The sequence below is a fragment of the Schistocerca piceifrons genome, chromosome 6 (genome assembly GCF_021461385.2).
Source record: "Schistocerca piceifrons isolate TAMUIC-IGC-003096 chromosome 6, iqSchPice1.1, whole genome shotgun sequence".
NCBI classification, from domain to species: Eukaryota; Metazoa; Arthropoda; class Insecta; order Orthoptera; family Acrididae; genus Schistocerca; species Schistocerca piceifrons.
In genome coordinates this window covers 299,198,415-299,215,048 of record NC_060143.1, presented here as the reverse complement: position 1 = coordinate 299,215,048, position 16,634 = coordinate 299,198,415, and the positions used below count along the sequence as shown (strand labels likewise).

General features: G+C 41.9%; 1 protein-coding gene and 1 pseudogene across 1 annotated transcript in view; both read right to left on the bottom strand.

Moving 5' to 3' along the window:
• Positions 1-16,634, bottom strand: part of LOC124803282 (sorbitol dehydrogenase-like) — a 172,420-nt gene that overhangs the window by 106,902 nt on the left and 48,884 nt on the right. The window lies entirely within an intron of this gene.
• LOC124803902 lies at positions 16,135-16,251 on the bottom strand (annotated as a pseudogene).

Genomic DNA, 16,634 nt, shown 5'->3' with positions numbered 1-16,634 from the left:
TCGAGTTATACTGATGTCACAGCACTCCAAGGCGCGCTCATGCTGGCCCCACGTGTGATGACGCATAGCTGTAGTATGGTCCAACAGTGAGAGAGATGTTCTGATGCTTCCCAGAACAGCAGAGGGTGCATTGTTCATAGCGATCCTTTCCCCATTGTTTTCTTCAGATGAGACTTTCAGTGGTAAAGTTATTTTTCACAGATTGCTAAATTGCACTGACAGTTAAACACTGCAAAAGTTGTCTACGATCGTCAAATACATAAAAGACCCAAAAGAATATTGGAAGACAGGAACATATTTACCAGTGTAACTACAATTAAATATTATGATTGTTGCTATAGCCTGACACCGATCAGTGTATAGGTAATGTTTCCTCTTGATGGCTGTGGTTCTGGAATGAATCTCAGTATCTATAGCGAACTCTCAGAAATACTTAACGTGCACTTTTGTAGGAGCTGTCGTGATATCTCGGATTGTATGCACAAAAATTCTTGCCCTAAGAGAACCTGTTTATGAAAATAGCGCAGAATAACATCGAAGGGCATTCTTCCTCGCGCTCCTAACATGGCAGACCGTCCATCATATGCCACTCTTCCTGCTTTCAATGTACACAATGGTTCTCACCGCTAAAAGCCTGTGCATGCTCATGATAACACTGTTAATCATAAAAGCATTCCTGTTGTTTGGAAAAAAAGCACTCTCTAAGCACAGATGGGGGAAATCAGAACAATCACGTAAACAAAATTCGAAGCACTTTCTTACAGAAGAGAAAAAAAAAATGGCCAGATTTTCGGTATCCTACAGCTACAGGTCTGGAGATCTCCTAATGCCACAGTGGCAGGTGAAAGACGTCATCCACACCAGAGATGGATGGTCTCCTTCAACTTGTCTTTGGACACTTGCTTTCTCAGAACTTTCCATACAAACCTTGCCTCCATCTTATTCGAATCAGTTTTACACAATGGATGTCTTGTGAATGAATAGAGTAGTACGATTGTATTTTGTACAGGTCACTATATTGCATCGACAATTAAACCCTTTAACATGCCCTGCATATCGTCAAATATGGAAAGACTCTTACTCAATTACACTGCTCTCCCACTGAGGACAGGAGCATGAATATTAGAGCGTGAAACAGATCTCCAACATAGCTGCAATGTGGATCTGGCTGTCGCAGAGAGAGAGTTGTCACAGTCCTCCCCAGAATAGCATTCCTAACAGGACACCCTGTGCGTCATCGAATTTACCTGTCAAACTGCTGCTGCTGCCTATGTGGGACAATCCTATTAAATATACAGCTTTTGATCCATTGCAGAGGGCAGTCACCCATACTGTAGGATGATGACCGTACCCCACAGACTATATTGTAACTCGCAAGAGACGCTCCCTGTGACCCTGTGTCGTTGTTTGAAACATTGTTTTCTAACATGCTTTGTATACTGGCCATACATTTTATTTTTCTGCCATGACTTTGGGGTCTGTGCGAGGTCCTAAAGTGACATTAAGATGCTCTAATCCACGGCCTCTCGCAGAAAACTAGACATCGCACATTGTAAATCATTTAGTTACTGCAGCTACCATAACATGCGACATACGGTGGATGATTTTATACAAAATACAGTTACAACATAAGATAAGTAGAAGAGTTTTAAGGTGTTGGCGTAGGTCACCAGACTACATTTAAACTCATCTGTCATAGTCACGGAATAGCTGATGACTCTACATTCCGTTTCGATTGATTCATCCATCATATTGCAGTTATGTACGCAATCGCTGTTTGGTGCTATCCACAATTATTATGTGGCAACCAACAGCGCACCAGTGTACAGATGGGAATGAAAAGGCACCATCGATGTACTCTAATAAAAAGCACCGCAGGTGATAGTGCGAACAATTTTAGCAATTTTACAGTAATTTCAACACCAACAAATGATGTGACACCATGTTTCTCAATTTCAGTATCATAGCTAAACTAGCCCTTCTCGACTTTGCAAGTATCATTGCGAACGTGGATAGAGGACTGCGCAATACGTCTATTCATTGGTAATTCTCGAACACATACACAATCAAAGTGTATCAGACAGTGCTCTACATATTTCTAACACCTCGAGTATAGTGCTTAATTGACGATCTATCTCTCTGCATATGGGAGTCACAGAGCATTCTCACTGTCTTAGGGTAAAATTGGAAAGTGAAAGATCCTCCTCACACTGTCATTGACCAACCAGCCCTGCAACACCGTTACCGATTTAATCTGCAACTGACCAGAAGAAGACCGCTACATTCCATGTCACATGAATGAATGGAGTTTTCTGGGTTCTCACCCATCCAAGAGCACACGATTTCTCGAGATGCACCCATGTCGAGGAGGTTAGTATTCTTTATGAATGTATAGTAACAGATTTCAAAGTGTTGTGATGTATGGCAAATGGCTCTGAGCACTATGGGACTTAACATCTGAGGTCATCAGTCCCCTAGAACTTAGAACTACTTAAACCTAACTAACCTATGGACATCACACACATCCATGCCCGAGGCAGGATTCGAATCTGCGACCGTAGCAGTCGCGCGGTTCCAGGCTGTAGCACCTAGAACCGCTCGACCACTCCGGCCGGCCGTTGTGATGTAATAGTAAACGGTTAAGAAGAACAAGAGTCAAATGATTTTTATGCGCAATAGAGCTCCAGATGGATGGAGCTCGACGCATTTTCACGTAAATCAACCAAGCTATCAACTCTAAAGTATTGTTCTAGAGTCTAGGATCAGTAGCTGGAAGGTATTGGTAAGAGAGAACATAAGCACATGCACTGCTAACGCTACAACGTTCTGCACTTAAAACAGGCTATAATGCTAGATCGCTTGCGTTTCAGACCTATCAGTCGTATTGAATGTAGCACTGTTAATATTCCAACGTATGAAATATATTTCAAGCTGATCACATACATCCTTCTTCCCGGTTTCTCTACGATAAACTATGTTATAGAACCTCAAAATGAAAAAAACTGCTTCCTTAAAATGTTGGCTCTGTGTGACGTTGTTGTTGTTGTGGTCTTCAGTCCTGAGACTGGTTTGATGCAGCTCTCCATGCTACTCTATCCTGTGCAAGCTGCTTCATCTCCCAGTACCTACTGCAGCCTACATTCTTCTGAATCTGCTTAATGTATTCATTTATTGGTCTCCCTATACGATTTTTACTCTCCACGCTGCCCTCCAATGCTAAATTTGTGATCCCTTGATGCCTCAGAACATGTCCTACCAACCGGTCCCTTCTTCTTGTCAAGTTGTGCCACAAACTCCTCTTCTCCCCAATTCTGTTCAATACCTCCTCATTAGTTATGTGATCTACCCACGTAATCTTCAGCATTCTTCTGTAGCACCACATTTCGAAAGCTTCTATTCTCTTCTTGTCCAAACTATTTATCGTCCATGTTTCACTTCCATACATGGCTACACTCCATACAAATACTTTCAGAAACGACTTCCTGACACTTAAGTCTATACTCGATGTCAACAAATTCCTCTTCTTCAGAAACGCTTTCCTTGCCATTGCCAGTCTACATTTTATATCCTCTCTACTTCGACCATCATCAGTTATTTTGCTGTGATACGAGTACAATATAGCTTTCCGGAGACGTATAAGGCCCACTGTTCACATCCGATCATGGTTCGGAAATTATACTATGTCTGCATCAGCCCTGTATAAAATGGTCGTTAGTAACAGCGAATACCTCTTACAAGGAAACAGATAAACGGATAGCAGCAGCGTTGGACATGTGAAAATTACAAGTCATTCCGTCACTAACTCCATAAACAGCACCCGACATGTGAAAATTACAAGTCATTCCATCACTGACTCTGTAAACAGCACATCTGTCAGGCAAATGTATACATGGTGATTGTAATGTCTCACAAGCACCTATCGCTTACTTAGTTATGAAGCTGAAGTCTTGACTTTACACCCAAGATGAAACAGGGGGATGGAGTACATCCCATAATTCAAATTTCGTTCAGAGGAATGAGCCACGTTTCATCAAATATGAGATGGAAGTCCTCTGATGACCGGCAGGTTTACCGTTAATGATCGCAAGTAGACAGTGCTTTAAACCACACACAGAACACTTGGCTGTATACGAGTAGAACACAGACTGTGACAACGTGACTGATGCATCCTAACAAAACAGTGGAAAAATTGAGCTCCAACAACTTCTCCTTCTCTAGAATGTATCATCAGTCTACCATTAAATAGTACTTCGTTACAGCTCCATCTCAATCTATCACCCCATCCACTCTCTGTTATCCTTTAATACATGACATGTAAGTTTAGAGGCAGATGGTACTCTGTCTTCCTGAAAAGCGTCAAATACAGTGTATCTTTGGTACATCAATAGACATACAATATAATGCTGTCTCAATGGAGAAAAAATCGACTGCTTCCCTGATTCCCTTCAAGCCCATGTCGACGTTTTCTCGGATTCCTCTTGGTGCTGCATACTCATCCCCATGTACAAATTGTTCTGCGGGAACCACAAGATACGCAAGTACTTCCTCAATTTCCCTGCATTTCGATGTAAATTTGGTCGATTTATACCTATTCCCCCATCATTTTTCGCAATTCTATCGATTTTTCTATGTCAGTTCTATCCATACAATCATGATATAACCTCTTGTTCTGTGTTCTAAAATTGCTTGTAAAACTAGCACAGCTGCCAACACCTAGTCGAAATGCACTGATCGGGGGTGTACTATAGCACTGCACATGAGTGTGTCGAGTCACCTCCACATTTGGAGAGCGTTTTCTCTGTTTTCTGTATGTGTGTGTAATTGTATGTGTCGCGGGCAGCTACCAGGACCCATAGTAGACCCAAGTTAGTTTTCCCAGGTGGATCCGCCATGCGTTATATCCGGAGCGATGTAGAGATGTGGATCCACAACATGCCACGTACGGGATAGTGTTTGAATGTTGATCTGCCACGCACAATGTACTAAGCAGTGTTGGGATGCAGATCCACAATATACCACATCCAAGTTAGCATTCGAGTGTGATTCTCCTGCATACTATATACCTGGACTGATGTTTGGAGGCGGATCCACCACACCTTATATCTGCGATAGGGAAGTTTGGTCCACCAGCGAGGGGACTGGGTAGTTTGGAGACCTACACCAATGCTGTAAAACTCTTCTAGTTTCCTTATGTTTTAACTGTATTTTATATAAAATCATCCACCGTATGTCGCATGTTATGGTAGCTGCAGTAACTAAATGATTTACAATGTGCAATGTCTAGTTTTCTGCGAGAGGTCGTGGATCAGAGTGTCTTAATGTCACTTTAGCACCTGGCACAGACCTCGAAGTCGTGGCAGAAAAATAAAATGTATGGCCAGTGTACAAAGCATGTTAGAAAACAATGTGTCAAACAACGACACAGGGTCACAGGGAGCGTCTCTTGCGAGGTACAATATAGTCTGTGGGATACGGTCATCATCCTACAGTATGGGTGACTGCCCTCTGCAATGGATCAAAAGCTGTATATTTAACAGGATTGTCCGCATAGGCAGCAGGAGCAGCTTGACAGGTAAATTCGATGAAGCACGGGGTGTCCTGTTAGGAATGCTAGGAGGAATGCTATTCTGGGAAGCATTGCAACAACTCTCTCTCTCTGCAACAGCCAAATCCACATTGGAGCTATGTGTCATCGTGCCTGCAACAGAGCCTAGGTGAGTTCTATATTGGATGAAATTAGTGTAGCTTTTATAGTTCGTAATTTTCCTCTGTTGGATGGTACAGAATAACGATGATAGCGTTGGGCTGATAGATGTGAATGGTCGCAGATCTGCTTCAGACAGAAGTATCCATATCTACTTTGGAAATGTGCCACATTGCGCGCAATTCCACTGAATGGTCAAAACGCGGTCCTGTTGCACTCAGGTCGTTCTGTTTCTACATGGGTTGCAGAAGGTGGTGGATATGTCTTTCTCTGACTTCTGCTCAGTCCCAACTTAAATTGGAACTATCACATGCGCTAAGCTGTGGAAATGAGATCAGTTGCAAGATGGGTAGGGGCTGACTAAAACCACATTGGAATTTTACTTTAACAGACATGTTCGAGAAAAGTGTCTCATTTCGAGATATGAGATTTCCAGAAATATGATTCACTTGTGGGTGTGATCCATGCAGGTATGTGGTTGAATGGAAAGACTTGATTTCAAATAATGGACATCGTTTCTAGCAGATAGTGTATCACTAGAGATCTGAAAAGCTAGTGTACATTTTCTTACGACCTAAATCAGCACATCATTTACTACTACTGTTTGTGTTCCTTCACAATCAGTCATCGCCTATAACTCAGTGGATATATCACAGAACTTCCGACATGGTACTGAGTCAGAATATGCTGCAAGTACTATAGAAATATCTAGCGGGAGCGGTGTGAGGGAGTCGCAAATACCGCTCACATACCACATCCCTTACCTGAATCACTTTCAAAATTCAGCGATATTATTACGAAGCTGCCTCTTGGGCTACATGTAACCAGAGTGCTGGTCTGATAATCACTGTCTCGGCATTTGTCCGGATAGAAAAACCACCTCATTCAGAGGTAATGTCGTACCTCGATTTATAAAGCCAGTATAGCCTTTAACATGGATACTTGTGTGCACCTGTAGAACCATGACCGCTTGTGACAGCAACATACAGTAGTTGTTGTGGTCGGGTTTTTTAATATCTGGCCGACTACGTCTCTCTAAGACGCAGTGAAAGCACTCGTAAGAAAAACTTATGAGACATGTCCAGCCATTGCTGATTTTCTCTCAGTATTATTTCGTATCGTAGGCAATCAGTTACTGATGAAGTATTACACTTATTAGTGGTAGGGGCTGCGTGATAGGTTCACCTTGAGCAACAGGCTTATAAAGTATGTGTTAGTGTTCCAAAAAATGCAAAGGGAAGAGTATGTCAAGTCATAAGAATGGTACAGATATTTCTATTTCCAGAGGCACAGCCATCAGCAGGATGTATTTTCGATACTTTGCTCACTGTCTAATGTCGTTCAACTGAAACCGCAATCGTAACATTTAATTGTAAGTATAGCGATTAAATATATATGAGGCTGGTTTTTTTCCTAGGACGATTGTTCTATTCTTGCTTTGTGTGCAGCGTCGGTGACTTCTGGCAGGAATTAATCACGTTTCCTGTTAACTGTAGGAGCCGTCCGAATGCAGAGGCCTGTTGGAGTGTAGGAATGCAGCTGACTTAACTGTTGTGCTCTTGACAGCCGAATAGCGAACTAATGCTTAATATGTGTTGGACAGCTTTCGTAATATTGAGGAAATTTGAGAAGATTCAATATGGACTTGTGTTTGTGCTGGACTGTTATTCCCTCCCATGTGAATCGACCGGTTGACTGCTTCTGCACATTTCGCGCCTTCATTAGTTGAGGGAAAATCGATTGTGGTGTGTGCATCTAGCAATTGGAAGACACGTTTGCCGGATCTCTAGACAAGAGAAACACTTTAGTTGACTTTGTAAATTACAGGGAAATTTCGAATCTGCTACATCACCGGCATTGGTATTCACAAGTGGAAATATCAGTTTTCTCTATGTTTCTCGAGTTTCCGCGTAAATGTCTTCGCAGTCGTGACAAGTTTCTACTTAGTCAGTGGTTTAGAACATTCCCCACCTAGCTAAAGTTTCAGGTTTGTAGAGAAATAATTTCCAGTCCATAGCTTCAGAATTATATTGCACGAGCGATCAGTAGGATACTACTGTATGGTTGATATCGAAAAGTACCGCGGAAATGGTATAATATTATGGCAAACCATGCGAAATTACATGTGTTTTTGTAATCCCCGAGCCTGGAGATGAGTGTAGAAAAGCGAGCAAGCAAGCAGGTCCAGACCAGAAACAGTAACGCATTTGTGCCGATGGGAAATGTGTCTGAATTTGTAGAACAGTTCTGAGAGTGAGTTTGGTCCGCTAAGAGCAATGACAATATTTAATTGTAGTAACACTGGTAAATATGTTCCTTGATTCCCATATTCTTGTGAGTTTTGTATGTATCTGATGATCTGTAGATAACTTTTGTGGTGTTTCACTGTCAGTGCAATTCAGCGACCTCTGCAAAATAATTTTACCGCTGAAAGTCTCGTCTGCAGAAAGAATAGCGAAAGGATCGCAAGGAACAATGCACCCTCTGCTATTCTGGGAACCATTGTAGCATCTCTCTTGGTGCTGGACCGTACCACAGCTATGCGTTATCACGTATGGGAACAGCGTGATCGTGACTTGGAGTTCTGTGACGTCAGTATAATACTCTAAGAATTCTAACTGTATACATGAAAATAGACCCAACTTTCACCTGCAGTGGTGTGAAAGCAATGGCTCACAAAGGCTTGCGTGTGGCGGTGGCTCGTGGCTGTGGCGTCTGGTGTCGATTGGCAAGATGTGTTTTTTATTAGCAATCTTATGTTTAAACTATATTTCATCGATTTCACTGGCCAACTGGATGCTGTGAATTAAGGAAAACTATCCCATACATGTGAAGAATACCAATTTAATTAATTTGCAGTATTTTTTTATATCAATGTTGTCTTAGGGATACAGTAGTTAATGGGAGGGAGTGCGTGAGTGGGTGACATGGAGCAGAACAGCAGGCTATGTTCAGAACACTACATTAATATGCTTAATTTTTATGTGAAACGCAGTACAATAGCTTAAGGGGGTGGGTGACAAAGAAAAATGCGCCAGAAATGGCATTGAAAAGCATGTGAAATTCGTAAAGTGTACCAGAAAATGGTGGGAGAACATAACTGATTACTTAATTTGGTATCAAAGGCTGTACAATAGTTTAAGGAAATGAGGGTGACATGAAAAAACAGTTAACGGAAACATAGGTTAAGTGCCAACAAAGACCCAAACATTAGGTTAATACACCCAGAGTACAGTGCTGAACATTAGGTTATGCAGCATGTTTGCCCCATGTAATTGCTTCTTGCAAGTCCTACATGTTTCCGAACAGCAGAAAATGATGAGCAAGAGAAATACAATTTAATCAGGTAGTCTATGTGACCTATGCTCCCGCCATTTTCTTAGGTTAGTAGAGGTTCTTTGTCCTGATGGAATTCGAACTTCCCACAAAGGAGAGGGGGGGGGGGGGCAGCGTGGCAGGAGAGCATGGCACTTTCCCACCAGAGAGGTGAATTAATTGATCAATTTAATTAAGTAGTGAATCAAATTGATAATAGCGATAGGGGGCCTATTCCAATATCTCAGACCTGAAAGTGTACCTGTATCAGTGAGGGGGGAGGGGGTTGGGGGAGGAGGCAGGGGGAACAATAGGTTAAGTGCCTGTCAATCTAAAGGTAATGGGGGTGACATGGAAAAGCACTTAAGAGAACAATAGATTAAGTACCTGTCTATCAAAGGAGAACAACAGATTGCCCCTGTGTGCATACCAGCCCTTGATGTAGGCAACCCGCACTAACAAAATGGCCCAGCTCTCTCCTGGTCCTACTACTATCGTATTGTGATCTAATTGCGTTTACGAGAAAAAATAGGGTTCTTTATGGCAGTTAAAAGTTTTATTAGTGACTGGAGATTGAGTACAGAGTTACGTCATAATTGACAGTGTATTGAGGGATTTCCTAGTGTAAGTTTTTAAGTGAAAAATAACTGTTTGCTGCGCGATCGCCAGTTGTACTAACCACAGCAGACAACTGAGTAAGTCAGGAACTAAATTTCATGTATTTACTAAAAACAATGAGGCAAAACGAAATTGGAGAAATGTTTGTAAATTTGCAGATTCTTTTTCAGTCGAAAATACTCCTGTCTGATCGATAAATTCAGTGGATTTGGATTATGAAATTGATTTGAAAAGTGAACTGTTGAATATTCTTTCGAACCGCAAGAAGCCAACTGCAAGTCTTATGAAATTCTCTTTGAAAATGGAAAGAGAATTTCAGTGATTCCACAGCAATGTCATTGATCGTACCCCAAAAGCTGTAAGGTAAAGTAACATTATAAACGAGAAGTATCCAGGAATTGAGGACTTTTCTGTAATTTGTTTCATGAGTACATGCACTTTCCTCAGAATGATCGCTATTTAAAAAATGCAAAGGTGGTAAGAGAACTGAGAATGACCAAAGAAAAAAACTGAACAATTGAAAAAAGTTGTAACATAACTTTCCAGAATAGAGAAAGAAAACCTGTTAATAAAGTTAAAGATTTTGAAATAGGATTTCTCCGCACTACATTGTCATGTGATCTAAGCCTGTGTGAGCCTCTTCGCCAGAGAAAAAGTAGTGCCCTCCGAGATGGTGAAAGAGGTTGATGTCCTTCAGAGGCTTTACACTAGTATTTCACCAGCAACAGAAAAATAGTCTAAGTAATTTGAAGCTTAATAATGATTCACTAAAACATGTGAATCTCGGTTAGTTCATACCCGCGTATGAGTTAAACATGTGTGCATCGTGTGTCCATTCGCTTTAATGAAGTGAGGCACGGCGAGAGAGTTTACGCTGACGTCACACATCGCGGCCCACCTGCTTATGAGCCCTACCGATTGCACTGCTTTGTGTTGCTTCCTGTCCTGATTTCACTGCGCTGATTCCACCATGTGTTCACAAAAATAATGACGGGGCAACAGCAAATGCTAAAGATAAGTTAAATTCATTGAACACTAAAAGGTGAAAAATCATTTTAAAAGTGTTATTCTTTGGAATTTTCTTTAGCATTTGCTACATGTCTCCAGTTTTTCTTGACAATTACAAATCAGAACTTAGGTATAGAGTAGGAATATCTATAGAGTGAGCATTCAGATGTGGAAAACAGAGTGTTTCTCGGCAACATACGTTGGCTCCAAAATCCGCAGTTTGTATCTGGTTAGCGAAGGGTCCCGGGCTGGATTTCCAGCTAGGTCGAAAATCTTCTTCGTTCGGGGACTTGGCGTTTGTGTTGTCCTAATCATTTGATCTCATCAGAATCAACACCGAAATTGCAGAAGTGATCTTAAATAAAAGGACATGCGCCAGACGGAGTCTCCAACTCCAGACGGAGTCTCAGCCAGTTCCTTTGACTCGAAAAGTCACGTGACTATAGTGAGGCTCACGGTTTCTGTCCGTAAGTGCACTGTAGATTTTCAATGTTACTATATTGCTAACAATGGCAAATCCCATTCAAAAGTATCATGGACTCTGTAGGTGCGTTTTATAAATATCTTAATATGCATTCGGTACATGGAATGAATTTGGCGAACAGCTTTGAAGAAATGCACGAGAGGTCATTTCACTTGTTTGCAACAAGCGTCACAGCTCTGATATCTTTTTTTTTGTTACAGAAAAGAACGGAAAACCAAAGAACTTTTTTAGGCTATGTACTGCCGAACCCTGGTTCAATAAATTATGCTGCCTAGTCATTTCTAAATGGCTTCCTACCATGCTAAAACGAAACTTGGACATGTCTGAAAGAACAGATAACATCTTCATATACATAAGACTTACCGGCCAATGACCTTCTTCAGTGTGGAGTGCACTCACATAGCCCGAACTCTTACGGGAATCGGTAGATTGACTACCGCAGGTAACGGGTATAGTGGGCAGGGACACTACAAGTGTAGTGTGTGGACAGAGAGTTGGAAATGTGGGTCTCACACGGAGCGTGGCAGAGATAGTAAGTCCCTGCAGTCGCACTATCCCCTCTGTCCTCCGTGGTTCAGTGGGATAGGGAGTTTGCTCTATAAGTAGAAGATCCCGGGTTCGAGTCCCGGTCGGGGCACACGTTTTCAACTGTCCCTGTTGATATTTATCAACGCCTCTAAGCAGCTAATGGTTTGAATTTAATTGTAATTTCATTTCTCTTTGTGGTTGAAGAATTTCTATGCTCACTCCATAGATACTCTTACTTTGTGAATTTAATTCTTTATACAGTTGCAACTGGGTGAATGTACTGAACTGAATAAGATGTCTGGAAGAGGTGCATGTCATTACTGAAGTAAACGTCATAGTTCTAATAAGAAGCAGACATGGTACTATTAAGGAATAACAGCACTGTTATTAAAACTCTTAACTATATGCAGCAGTTTGTTGATGTCTCCAACTTTATAATAAACAAGCACTTACGCATTGGAGTAACGGAAAGATCCAATAAATCTCACTTCATGGAATATGGGAGTGAGAGGCAAGCGTGCGTTGTCAGTGCCCACACCCACAAGAACGAAGGTGCCTCCATAGCGTGTAGCCTGTGGGCAAAATTACAATATTATGCTTATTGTATGGTGCGAAAAGTGGCAATTAACCCTGAATAAAGAAAAGTGTGAAGTTGTTCACATGAGTACTAAAAGAAATCCGCTAAATTTCGATTACAAATCTGATGGCTGTAAATTCAACTAAATACTTAGGGTTTACAATTACAAATACCCTAAATTTGAACGATCACATAGGTAATATTGTGGGTAGAGCAAACCAAAGACTGCGTTTCATTGGCAGAACACTTAGAAGGTGCAACAAGTCTACTAAAGAGGCTGTTTACACCGCTCTTGTCCACTCTATTCTGGAGTATTGCTGTGCGGTGTGGGATCCGCATCAGATGGGACTGATGGATAACGTCGAAAAATAACAAAGAAGAGCAGCTCGTTTTGTATTACCGTGAAGTAGGGGAGATAGTGCCACAGACATGATACGTGAATTGGAGTGGCAGTCATTAAAACAAAGGCGTTTTTCGTTGCGACGGGATCTTCTCATGAAATTTCAATCACCAGTTTTCTCCTCAGATTACGAAAACATTCTGTTGGCACCCACCTACATAGGGAGAAATGATCATCACAATAAAATAAGAGAAATCAGGGATCGCACAGAAAAATTTAAGTGCTCGTTTTTCCCGCGCGTCGTTCATTGACCCCTCTACCAGGCACTTTATTGTGAATAGCAAAGTAATCACGTAAATGTAGAGTGTAGATTGCTAGAACTTTACATCGGACAAAAATCTGCTCTAGTGAAGACAACAAGGGTTAGAAAATTAATAGTGACAACTATTTATTTAGAACTTGTATAAAATAGATACATCTTTCGAAGTATTACTGTCCTCCAAAGTAGTCACCAGCATTGTATACAGCCCATTACCAGCAATTTGGAGGTAGTATGATAACGTAAGTGCGCCAGTTGTGTTAACAGTTCGAGAAGAGAGGTCTGTCGACAGACGAATCTCCGTTAACAGTTCTGAAGCGAATACCATGAAGAGCTTTTTCATCTTAGGAATCAAGCTGAAGTAACAAGGGCTTCAGTCTGGAGAGTGTGGTGGGAGAGCACTTTCCAGCCCCATCGATCGAACAAATCAGTCACAACTTGCACCACATGCGCCCTAGTATTGTCGTGGAAAATGGTAGGCGGGTCATTCAGAAAATGTAGCCACTTCTGCCTCTCTGCCTCTCCTCTGTTTACGTTTGGAACACAGCCGGTGTCCAGCTGAGAAAAAGAATCGGCGACACTTTCAGCAGGACCTGCCCACCATTTTGCAGAACAGTGCTCGGACACATATGGCCCAAGTTGTGACTGATTTGTCCGATTGATGGGGCTGGGAAGTCCTGTATCACCCACCCCACTCCCCTTGTGACTTCGGTTTGATTCTTAAATTGAAGGAAGCATTTTATGGCATTCGCTTCGAACTGTTAGAGAGATTCGTCAGCATCGGCGCTGCCAAGGATGTCCTACGACTTCCATATTGCTGGAGATAGGCTCTACACATGCTGATAACTACTTTGAAGAACAGCAAAACTTTGCATCTTGTATCTGTTTTGTGTAAATTGTAAATAAATAGTTGCCACTACTGAAGTTACAAGCCTCATATAAACTAGAAGGCAAAATTAGTTAACAACTGCATAGTTTGGCCAAAATCGGTGTCCACAACGAAATTTGTATTGTTGTCCGTCAGTCTTCCCACCTTAGAGGGTGAGGTCCAATCCCTAAGATATGACCGTCATCAACTTTGTGACGGATATTTAAAGAGATTTTTTTGTTTGTTGAATTCGAATGGTACAGTGCAAAGAGTCGATGGGCAGCAAACGATAGGCAAGTGGGTGTTTGATTCTATTTTCGGAAATTCCAATAAGCAGTTCCCAAGAAATTAGTTTATTTTACAAGACATCCTCATACACCAGGGCCGGTCACGGCGTGCCAAAAAGCTGGCAAGTCGGGTGTGTAGGCTACGTGTGAGCTGTGGCTCGGTTCTTTCCGGAAATATTCGGTACAGCGTGACAGTCCATTTAATACTGCACTGAGGCAGTTTTCGGTCGGCACAACTCTCATCAGTTCAACGGAATCGTGGTGTCAACTCCGTTTACCCTTCTCAATTTGTCCGTGGTATGAAGGACGTTCACAGACCAAGTGGCTGTTTGCACAAAAAGAGGCAGTCTAGTGATCTGTCATCACAAGCCTTTAAAACTGACAGAAGTGAGGGACCGGAATTCTCAGTATCTTTTATGTAGTCGCATGATCGATAGGTACTGAAAATTTGCTACGAAACGACATTACAATATCATGTAGCAAGAATTTAAAGATTTAGTTGACAATGAAAGAGCAATAATCATTTTGTGCTAAATTTTTAGGCATGAAAGGCGTTAAGAAATTGGTGGGACGAATAGTAAAATTTTTGAACACACACGTATTATTCCACTGTCAGTTGAAACAGTTTTCGATGGAACTGAAATAAGGGCATGGAGACTTTATATATTAATGCAAAGTAAGTTGGTTAAGATAAGAGGCAAGCCTGGAACGATTTTTCGATTTTAAACCCGCTATTGTTGAATTTATGAAGAAAAAAGGAGTGCAGGAACGAAAATTAAAACATCCGGATGGGTTGCTGACCTCGTATTTTATGTGGGCTTGACTGCACACTGTCCACAGTGATACACTGCAAGGTTTCTGATTAGATAGGGATACATTTAAATAGAAAATTCCTTTGCAGAAAGAGCAGTTTCTGACAAACTCAATCTAGTTCCATAATTTCACTAGAGTTAATTGAAATGCAAGTTTTGACAAATTCGTTTTGACCTTGAAACAATTACAAAGACAGTTTCGTAAACATTTTGAGGGCACTGCAAATCTTACACTTGTTTTCGAGCTGTTTTCGGGACCGAGTGCCGTTTCAGTTGAAAGCATACATGTGTATCATCAGATGGAACTGACTGATCTGCAGTGCAATTCCCGATTTAAAAGGGAATTATTTTACGTTAAAACTGTCCAGCATGTCTACATTGTCGTCCTCAGGTAGAGGTCCCATGTCCCCATATGATTTAGCAAAAGTGCTGTCTTACTTTCATCAACATATGTGTGTGAAAAACTCTTCTAGATTATGAAACTAAGTAAGTGACGATTACATGGCAACCTGAATGCGGAAACCTCTGAAATTGTCTACGTCTGTCCGTATGCCGACAGTTTCTACCAGATCAAAATTATGTCTTCAGCGAGTTAAAAATAAATAATACAGGAAATATGTGTTCCTTGTCATCTACGTTGTTGAAAAATGTGAAAGATAAAACCAAGTCGTATACAGTGATACTGCGTTGCCATCTGAATGTGACACTTTCGAAGTTTTCCCCTCGTCGTCCTCCTCTCGCTCAGACAGCGTGCCGCGGCGGCGGCGAAAGTGTGCAGCTAGGCTTAACGCTATGAAATTCATGGCTCTTGATCCGAAACCTTGGTCGCCCCGCCTAATACTATAATGGTGCTATATTAAACATCTTAACTGATGTGACTAATGCAAAAGCAATGCACTCTTCTAATAATCTTCCAACGATGAAGAGTCCAAAGCATGCTCAACAAAAAGCAAATCCATAGAAAGGCACTTTGTGCCATGCTGAATAGATACATAACCATCAGGGCACTTCTGCTTCCAACGAGCTAAACTCAGTGAGTCTGCTTCTGATATCAACTGTATTACTAAGTGCACTCACTCCGTCGTTAGACCTCGAGTGGCCTACCGGGACCATCCGACCGCCGTGTCATCCTCAGAGGAGGATGCGGATAGGAGGGGCGTGGGGTCAGCACATCGCTCTCCCAGTCGTTATGATGGTATTCTTGACCGAAGCGGCTACTATTCGGTCGAGTAGCTCCTCAATTGACATCACGAGGCTGAGTGCACCCCGAAAGATGGCAACAGCGCATGGCGGCTGGATGGTCACCCATCCAAGTGCCGGCCACGTCCAACAGCGCTTAACTTCGGTGATCTCACGGGAACCGGTGTACCCACTGCGGCAAGGCCGTTGCCATTTCTAAGTGCAGCAGTGTATTTTAAATCCACATTAACACTAACCACACTGAGGTTGCAAAAGTCATGGGATAGCGCTATGCACACCTACAAATGGTGGGAGTGTCGCATACAGAAGGTACGAAAGGGAGCGCATCGGCGAAGTTATCATTTGTAGTCAGGTGATTCATGTGAAAAGGTTTCCCATCTCATTATGGCAGCACGACGGGAATTAACAGACTTTTAACGCGAAATGGTAGTTGCAGTTACATGCATGGGACATTCCAGTTCGGGAATCGTTAGGAAATTCAATATTCCGAGATCCAGCGTCAAGCGCGCGTCGAAAATACTAAATTTCAGTCATTACTTCTCACCGTAGACAACACAGTGGCCGACGGTCTTCA